Genomic DNA, 10,088 nt, shown 5'->3' with positions numbered 1-10,088 from the left:
TGTAACTGTATTTTATATATTCTTTTGTATGTATGATATATTGAAAAAAATAGAGAAATGGTATGAAAAATAAGAACTAGAAAACCCTCCTCTCTATAATACCTACAACCTGATTTTCCTCTACAAAGCATCACAGTTAATTAAACTTTTAACTATTTCTTTTGGAAAGATATCAGTCAACCCCCTTCCACATTTTGCCGCAATTTTTTTCACTTAAAAAAATTATAAATTCACAGGAAGTTGCAAAGATAGTACAAAAATGTTCATGCATCCTTTACCTGGTTTCCCTCAATGGTCATATCTTACATAATTATAGGACACTGTCAAGTCAGTAACTTGACACTGTGTGCAGAGTTCTATGCCATTTTATCACAGGTGTAGATTTGTGTAACAAACATCATAGGTGTAGCTTTGTGTAACCAACACCATGGTCAACATACAGAACAATCCCATCACCACAAATGTTTCCCTCATGCTATAACCTTTATAATCACCTCCACCCTGGCTGCCCACCATCTCTAACCCCCGGCAATCACTAATCTGCTTTCTATGTCTACTACAACTGTGTCATTTTGAGAATGTTCTGTAAAGGGAATCAAATAGTATAAGATTGGTTTTGTTTACTTGGCATAATGCCTTTGATCCACCCTAGTCATTGAGCCTATCAATAGTTCATTCCTTTTAATTGCTGAGTAGTATTCTATGGTAGGCATGTACCATAGTTTAACCATTCACTTATTGAGGGATATTTAGATTGTTTACAGTTTTTGGCTTTTACAAATAAAACTGCTATGAACAATCATACACAGGTTTTTGGGTGGACATATGTTCTCACTTGTCTGGGATAAATGCCCAGGAGTGCAATTGCTGGATCATACAGTAAATGTATGCTGGTTTTTTTTTCCAAGGAGGGATTTGTTTTTGGGGTTTTTGCTTGAGGAAGATTGGCCCTGAGCTAACATCTGTGCCAGTCTTCCTGTATTTTGTATGTGGGTCACACATAGCATGGCTTAATGAGTGGTGTATGTCCACACCCAGGATCCGAACCTGCAAACCCTTGGGCCACGGAAGCAGAGTGTGCTGAACTTAACCACTACACCACTGGGCCCACCCCTACCTTTAGTTTTTTAAAGAAACTGTCAAACAATTTTGCAGAGAGGCTGTATTATTTACATTTCCACCAGCAATGTGTGGGCGATCCATTTTCTGTGTATCTTTGCTTGTATTCAGTATTGTCACCATTTTTCAAATTTTAACCATGCTCATAGGTATGTAGTAAGATCTAATTGTGGTCTTAATTTGCATTTCTCTAATGGCCACTTGGATTAATTTCCTATTGCTGCTGTAACAAATTATCACAAACTTAGTGCCTTGACACAAATTTATTCTCTTACAGCTCAAGGGGTCAGACGTCTAAAATGGGTCTGCAAGGCTGCGTTCCTTCTGGAGGCTCCCGGGGAGAATCTGTTTCCTTGCTTTTTCCACCTTGTAGAGGCTGCCTATATTCCTTGGCTCCTGGCCCTTCCCTCCATCTTCAAAGCCAGGATGATAGCGTCTTCTCTCCTCTCTGATCCCGCCTCCCTCTTATAAGGACTTTCGTGATTACATCAGGCCCACCTGCATAATCCAGGATTCCTATCTCAAGACCCTTCATAACTTAATCTCATCTGCAAAGATCCTTTTGAATGTAAGATAACATATTCACATTTTCTAGCAATTAAGATGATGGTTTTTTTTGGAGGGGGGCATTATTCTGTCTACCACAGCTAATGATGCTGAGCATCTTCTCATGTGTTATTTGCCATCCATATATCCTGTTTAGTGATATCTTCTGTCATTTTCTAATAGGATTGTCTGGGTTTTGTTTTGTTTTTTGTTGCTGTTAAGCTATAAGTGTTCTTTGCATATTTTAGATATAAGGTATTTGTCAGATACACTTCTTTGAGTCTGTAGCTTGTCTTTTCATCTTCCTAACAGGGTCTTTCACAGAGCAAAACTTCTAAATTTAATTTTGATGAAGTTCAATTTATTGGTTGTTTTTCTTTATTAATCATGCTTCTGGCGTCAAGTCTGAGTCATCTTTGCCTACCCCCAGATCGTGAAGATTTCTTCCTATATTAAAAGACTTTTAGGAGGTCAGCCCAATGGTGCAGTGGTTAAGTTTGTGTGCTCTGCTTTGGTGGCCTGGGCTTCGCGGGTTGGATCCTGTGAGCAGACCTACACACCGCTCATCAAGCTGTGCTGTGTAGGGGTCCCACCTAGAAGAACTAGAAGGACTTACAACTAGGATATACAACTGTGTACTGGGGCTTTGGGGAGAAAAAATAAAACCTTTATAATTTTACATTTTACACTTTAGTCCATGATCCGTTTTGAGTTAATGTTTGTGCAAGCTGCAAGGTTTAGATCATAGTTCCTCTGCTAACATGTTCTATTTCTTTGCTGAGGCTTTCTATTACATCTGTTTCAAGTGTGTTAGTAATTGCTCAGAAACATTTTTATGATGGCTGTTTTAAAACGCCTGTCTGATAATTATCACATCTGTGTCATCTTGGTGTTGGCATATGTTGATCGTCTTTTCCTGTTCAAGTTGAGATCCACTGGGTTCTTTGTATGATGATTTTCGATTGAAGTCATTGTGCTTTTCCCTAGGTCTGAGGTCTCTGCCTTTTTCTCTCTACCTTTCAGACTCTTTTTCTGCCTGTTTTATACATAATGTCCAGGACTTTTAAATGTGCCTAGCAGGAGGAAGAGGGGAAACTATGTCTACTTTATCTTTCCAGAAGTGGAAGTCTCCACAAATTACTTTTAATGGCATTTTGGTTATTGAGCACTATCGTGTCACAATATTTGTATTAAAAGTCTCTTTTTATTAGGTCCTATTGCCAGTGGTTTTGTATATATGGTTGCAGGCCAGCAGTTATTGCAGGTCACCGCATTGGTGCACTGGGACTTAGAAATTTCAATATTTAGCTCCAAAAACATAGGATATATATCTGGATTGAAGGAGTTTTAGATATTAATTAGATTTTAAAATATACAACTTCTAATATCTTTCCTGGATAGTCCTAAGAGTTTTAAAAGCCAATTGACTTGAGAAAAGTTAAGTATTCTTGACCTTTAAATGAATCTCTCGCATGTAATTCTTCTCTCTCACCAGAGTTGTCATATTTGGTTGTACAGATTGTGCACTGCACAACTCTAGGGTGTGAAGTACCATTCATAATGTTTTCTATTGTAAATAGGATACAGGAAAGGAAAAATTGTCATAGTATCTGGCTTCTAGTCCACTGTCACCTTTTATGATCTTCATTAGTCTTACGTATTCTTATTTGGTTTCCTAGAGCAGAGTGACTTGTTCAGCGTTGGCCAACAATCCTCAGGTGCAAAGTTAATTGGATTCTAAATCTCCTAACCTCTGTCTTCCTTTCATAGATAAATACATTGCTTAAAAAGTACCACTGGGAGCCCAAGACTTTTTAAAGGCTGCAGTGATATAGACAAAAGGAAGTGGAGGGAGGGGATTTACCGCTGACAGAAAGGTGATATTTCCATTCGGATTTCCTTCCATTTCAGGTTCTAGATTTGAGGCTCACATATATTTGGCCTTGTAAGAAGCAAGTAGTTCCCAGCCTCATTTTTAGACTCTCTCTAGATCCCCATGGGTTGGAGGTTCCCTGAGGGAAGTGATAACTCCATATGCCTACCCTGCCTGAGGGAGGGGGGTCAGAAGAAGAGACACAGAGGAGAAAAGAGGTGTGAGATTCAGCACAACAAGGGAGGGCTGAATGTTTCTCTCTTCTCGCCTGGTCAAGTGGTAGATAAGCATGGATACAGTCCTTTCATTTTCATCTTTTGTTTTTATGTGGGGGGGGGGCGGCAATAACATAAGGAGCAAAGCACGGGAATAGCATTTTTATTTTAAAGCAGAAAGCATAAGCATCTCTGAAGAGGTGAATCCATCTTCATCCTAAAATACGAAAGTACCCAGAGAAGGAGAAATGTGTGAATGAATGCGGTGTCTTGACTTTTTAAATTAATATTATTGACAACCCAGGAACAACACTGAAAGGTCAACTAAAATAAAGTGTTAACACATTCCTAGGTAATTGACTTTATAATGTAAAATATCAATTTTTTTGGAGGGTGTCTCTAAACATTCTTAAAAGAATCAAGCATTTCTCAGCAGTTAAAAAACATTCATTTATATAAAATATAACAGATGGATTACAAATTAGTTTTAATTACTCATTAAAACCTGGAGACCCCCAAACTTACAAACCATATATATTTACAAATAATTAAAAGTAAAGAGAATATTTCTTTAAATAGTTTTTCATAAATCATACCTTTCTGGCATTAGCTTGAAGTAATTAAATTTTACTTTATCTCAGACTCAAATTCTGATCATATAAAAGTCAGCTTCTCTGGGTCTCAGGATTGTCCAGTCTATCCTCATCTGCTTTAGCCATTTAATAAGGTCATTGTGAGTGTAAAATAAAGTAGGAATTTGGAAAGCGTTCTGAAAAAAAATATGTAAGTTGTTAACATGGTCGGTAGTTTATGCTGTTGATTTTAAATATTCTTAAGATTAAGGCCAAAAAGTTTAACATGAACTACAAAGCATTGCGTACTCTGGAGCCTCTTGCCCACCCCGCCCACCTCAACCCCATGGCTCTTTCTGACTTGGCTGCACGGCTCTGCATGGCTGGAGCATGTGAGGGCCACCTACATGCTAACTCTTCTTTCTTCTAGAGAGGAAAGAGTTGTATTCAGAGTATAAACAATTCCAAGAATTGGCATTAATGATATCCTTGTCTGAGAATGATTTGAAAATACTTATAAAAGGTCATCTGCTAATGCTATTGCAATGACAGGAAGTCTGGCGACACTGGCCTTTCTGCTTCCCTTCGACTAGTTGATCCTATAGCTATGGCTAGAGGAGGAGTTTATCATCTCAGGTAGAAGTCTCTCTAATTGTTGAGTGGCAGGGGATTCTTTTAGAGCCCTTCAGCCTAAGGACAAAGAAAGCAAGGTCAGTGCTTTGGGAAGAGAGTGGATTAAACTAAACTGCATCAACGGAAAACCCCATGGCTCCTTTCGTATTGGTAATTTCGTAGACTTTACCTTTTATAGCATAGAACTTTGCTAATTTTCTTGGTTGGAGATGCAAAGACCATTTTAAGTCTTTCCCTTCTGTATTAGTTTGCTCGGGCTGCCGTAACAAATACAACAGACTGGGGGGCTTAAACAACAGAAATTAATTTTCTCACAATTCTGGAGGCTAAATGTCTGAGATCAAGATGTTGGTTGGTTGGTTTCTTCTGAATCTCTCTCCTGGGCTTGCAGTCGGTCTTCTTCTCCCTGTGTCTTCACATGGTCCTTCCTCTGTGTGTCTGTGTCCTAGCTCCTCTTCTTTAAGGACACCATTGGTATTGGAGTACGGCCCACCCTAATGACCTCATTTAACTTTACCTCTTTAAAGACCCTATATCCAAATACAGTCACAATCTGAAGTACTAGGACTTTGGACTTCAAATTACGAATTTTGGGGAACACAATTCAGTCCATGACACCTTCCAAAGCTATTTCTGACAGTTCAGTTAGCCCATTGGAATGAACCATTCATAGCAATATCTTCTCATAGCATTGGTGCCTGGGTGGATGTGGTTTCCAGAACTTAGACTTGAATATTGGCAAAATCTAAAGAGTTCAGCTTTTACTTCCATATGATAACAGTTTGGTCATTCTGTATATTGAGGTCATGTAGATTAGCATGAATTTTCCAGAACCCATGCTCATTCAGTAGTGTATTGTGTTTTGTTGCAGTGGCTTTATTGAGATATTATTCATGTACCAAAAAATTTAAAGTCCAAAATTCAGTGACTTTTGGTATCCATAGAATTGTGCCACCACTGATCTAAGTCCAGAACATTTTCATCCCTCCCTCTCCACCAAAAATCCCACGTCCGTTAGCAGTTTCTCCCCTCTCCCCGTTGCCCCAGCCTTTTGTGACCACTAACCTACTTTCTGTCGTTATAGATTTGCCTATTCTAGACATTTCATATAGATGGAATCATGCAATATGAGGCCTTTTGTGACTGTTTTCTTTCACATAGCATAATGTTTTAAGGTTCATGCATTTTGTAGTCTGTATCAGTAGTATTCCATTCCTTTTTATCGCCAAATAATATTCCATTGTACTGATATATGACATTCTGCTTGGATGTATCATATTTTATTTGTTCATTCATCAGGTGTAGGACATTTGCATTGTTTCCACTTTTGGCTATTGTGAATAATGCTGCTATGAATATTCATGTACAAGTTTCTCTGTGGACATATGTTTTCAATTATCTTGAGCATAAACTGAAGAGTTGAATTACTAGGTCATACGGTAACTCTGTGTTTAACATTTTGAGGAACTGCCAAACTGTTTTCCAAAGTGACTGAACCATTTTACAGTCCCACCAACAATGTAGAAGGGTTCCAACTTCTCCACATTCTTGCCAACACTTGTTATAGCCTGTCCTTTCTATTTTAGACCTCCTAGGGGATCTGAGAGTATATAATGTATGATTTCTATCATTCTAATTTTTTAAACTAATTTTATTGCGATTATAATGGTTTATAGGATTGTGTAATTTTGGGTGTACGTTATTGTTTATCAATTCTTGAATACACTTCATCGTGCTCACCTCTAGTAGTCTAATTTTTATCCATCACCATACATATGTGCCCCTTTGTCCCTTTTGCCCATCCCCCACCCTTTCCCCTCTGATAACCACTCATCTGTTCTCTTTATCCATGTATTTGTTATCTTCCACATATGAGTGAAATCATGCATTATTTGTCTTTCTCTGTCTGGCTTATTTTGCTTAACATCATACCCTCAACTTCCATCCATGTTGTTGTAAATGGGACAATTTTGTCTTTTTTAATGGCTGAGTAGTATTCCATTGTCTATATATACACTGCATCTTCTTTATCCATTCATCTGTAGAGGGGCATTTGGGTTGCTTCCACATGTTGGCTATTGTGAATAACGCCGCAATAAACATAAGGGTATGCAAATCTTTTTGGACTGTTGATTTCAAGTTCTTTGGATAAATACCCAGTAGTGGGATAGCTGGGTTGTATGGTATTTCTATTTTTAATTTTTTGAGAAGTCTCCATACTGTTTTCCATAGTGGCTGCACCAGTTTGCATTCTTACCAGCAGTGTATGAGCATTCCGTTTTTCCCACATCCTCTCCAAAATTTGTTGTTTTTTGTCTTGGTAATTATAATTGCAGAAGCTTTTTTGTCTATGGTAATTATAGCCATTCTGATCAGTGTAAGGTGATATGTCATTGTAGTTTTGATTTGCATTGCCCTGATAATTAGTGATGTTGAACGTTGTTTCATGCGTCTGTTCTATATCTTATATGTTGTATATCTTCCTTGGAAAAAATGTCTGTCCATGTCCTCTGCCAGTTTTTTGATCGGGTTGTTTGGGTTTTTTTGTTGAGTTGTATGAGTACTTTACACATTTTGGAGATCAACCCCTTGTCTGGTAAATGATTTTCAAATATTTTCTCCCTGTTGGTGGGTTGTCTTTCCGTTTTGTTCATGGTTTCCTTTGCTCTGCAGAAGCTTTTTAGTCTGATGTAGTACCATTTGTTAACTTTCTCTTTTGTTTCCTTTGCCCGAGTAGACATGGTATTTGAAAAGATGTTGCTAAGACCAATGTCAAAGAGTATGCTGCATATATCTTCTTCTAGAAGTTTTATGGTTTCAGGTCTTACATTCAAATCTTTAATCCATTTTAAGTTAATTTTTGTGTATCATGCAAGATAATGGTTTCATTCTTTTGCATGTGGCTGTCTAGTTTTCCCAGCACCATCTATTGAAGAGACTTTCCTTTCCCCATTGTATGTTCCTGGCTCCTTTGTCAAAGATTAACTCTCCATAGATATGTGGTTTTATTTCTGGGATTTCAATTCTAATCCATTGATCTGTTTGTCTGTTTTGGTGCCAGTACCATGCTGTTTTGATTACTATAGCTTTGTAGTATGTTTTGAAGTCAGGGATTGTGACGTCTCCAGCTTTGTTCTTTTTTCTCAGGATTTCTTTGGCTATTCAGAGTCTTTTGTTGTTCCATATAAATTTTTGGATCCTTTGTTCTATTTCTGTGAAGAATGTCATTGGGATTCTGGTTGGGATTGAATTACATCTGTAGATAGCTTTGGGTAGTATGGACGTTTTAACTATGTTTATTCTTCCAACCCTGAACATGGAATATCTTTCCATTTCTTTATGTCTTCTTCAATTTCTTTCAATCATGTCTTATAGTTTTCAGTGTACGGGTCTTTTTGCTCTTTGGTTAAATATATTCCTAGGTATTTTATTCTTTTTGTTGTGATTGTAAATGGGATTATATTCTTGGTTTCTCTTTCTGCTAGTTCATTGTTACTGTATAGGAATGCAACTGATTTTTTCAAATTGATTTTGTGCCCTGAAACTTTGCTGTAGTTGTTGATTATTTCTAATAGTTTTCTGATGGATTCTTTAGATGGATTCTTTTCTATGTATAGAATCATGTCATCTGCAAATAGCTAAAGTTTCACTTCTTCCTTTCCAATTTGGACTCCTTTTCTTTCTTTTTCTTGCCTAATTGCTCTGACCCATACCTCTAGTACTATGTTGACTAGGAGTGGTGAGAGTGGACACATTTGCCTCTTTCCAGTTCTCAGAGTGATAGTTTTCAGTTTCTCACCATTAAGTATGACATTGGCTGAGGGTTTGTCATATATGGCCTTTATTATGTTGAGGTGTTTTCCTTATATAACTTCCAATTTTTTAAGGTGTGTTTTATGGCCCAGAATGTGGTCTATCTTGGTGAATTTTCTATGTCAGCTTGAGAAGAACATGTAATCTGCTGTTGCTGGATGAAGTAGTCTACAGATGTTCATTATGTCCAGTTGGGTGATGGTGCTGTTGAGTTCAACTACATCCTTACCAATTTTCTGCTTGCTTGATCTGTTCATTTCTGATAGAGGGGTGTTGAAGTCTCCAAATAAATAGTGGCTTTATCTATTTCTCCTTGCAGTTTTATCCATTTTTATCTCAAATTTTGACTCTCTGTGTTAGTCACATACACATTAAGGATTGTTACATCTTGTTGGAGCACTGACCACTTTATCATTATGTAATACCCTCTTTGTCCCTTTCCTTTCTTTGAAGCCTGCTCTGTCTGAAATTAACATAGCTACTTCAGCTTTCTTTTGATTAGTGTTAGTATGGTATGTCTTTCTCTATCCCTTTACTTTTAATCTGTGTGTGTCTTTAAAGTAGATTTTTTTCTAGATACCATATAACTGTGTTTTGTTTTTTGATCCACTCTGACAATCTCTGTCTTTCAATTGGTATATTTAGATCATTGACACTTAAAGTGATTATTTACATAAATGGATTAATATCTACCATATTTATTACTATTTTCCATTTGTTTGCCTTTGTTCTCTATTTCTGTTTTTGCTTTCAACTCTTCTTCTACATTTTGTAGTTTTAAGGGAACACTTTATATGATTCCATTTTCTCTCGTTTCTTAGCATATCAATTATATTTTCCATTTTAGTTTACTTTAGAAGTTGTGCTAGAGTGATAATATACATTTACAACTAATCTAAGTCCATTTTCAAAATAACACTATACCACTTCATGGATAGCCCAAGTATCTTGTAATAACAAAGCATTCCTAATTCCTGCCTCCTGTCCCTTGTATCATTGCTGTCATTCATCTCACTTATCCATAAAGTATAACCATCAAATACATTGTTGCTATCATTATTTTGGACAAACTGTTATTTGTTAGGTAAATTAAGAAGAAAAACAAAAATTTTAACTTCGCCTTTAATTATGTCTTCTCTAATGCTATTGCTTTTTTTACGTAGGTCTGAGTTACTGATGTATCATTTCTCTTCTCTCTAAAGAACTTCTTTTAACATTTTTTGCAAAGCAGGTTACTGGCAACAAATTCTCTCAATTTTTATTTTAAGAAAGTCTCTATTTCTCTTTCACTTTTTTTTTTTGAGGAAAATTAGCCCT

The 10,088-nt window shown here is 36.9% G+C and overlaps 1 long non-coding RNA gene across 1 annotated transcript; it reads right to left on the bottom strand.

The window, feature by feature from the left end:
* Positions 1-3,899: 3,899 nt before the first annotated feature.
* On the bottom strand, positions 3,900-4,522 carry LOC138918218 (uncharacterized). Its single transcript, XR_011427259.1, has 2 exons — positions 4,350-4,522; positions 3,900-3,970 (listed from the first exon to the last, which is right to left on the bottom strand). It is a non-coding gene; the product is annotated as an uncharacterized lncRNA (long non-coding RNA).
* Between the last annotated feature and the right edge of the window lie 5,566 nt (positions 4,523-10,088).

The sequence above is a fragment of the Equus caballus genome, chromosome 16, assembly GCF_041296265.1.
Source record: "Equus caballus isolate H_3958 breed thoroughbred chromosome 16, TB-T2T, whole genome shotgun sequence".
In the NCBI taxonomy this organism is placed as follows: Eukaryota; Metazoa; Chordata; class Mammalia; order Perissodactyla; family Equidae; genus Equus; species Equus caballus.
This window is presented reverse-complemented; position numbering and strand designations above follow the sequence as displayed.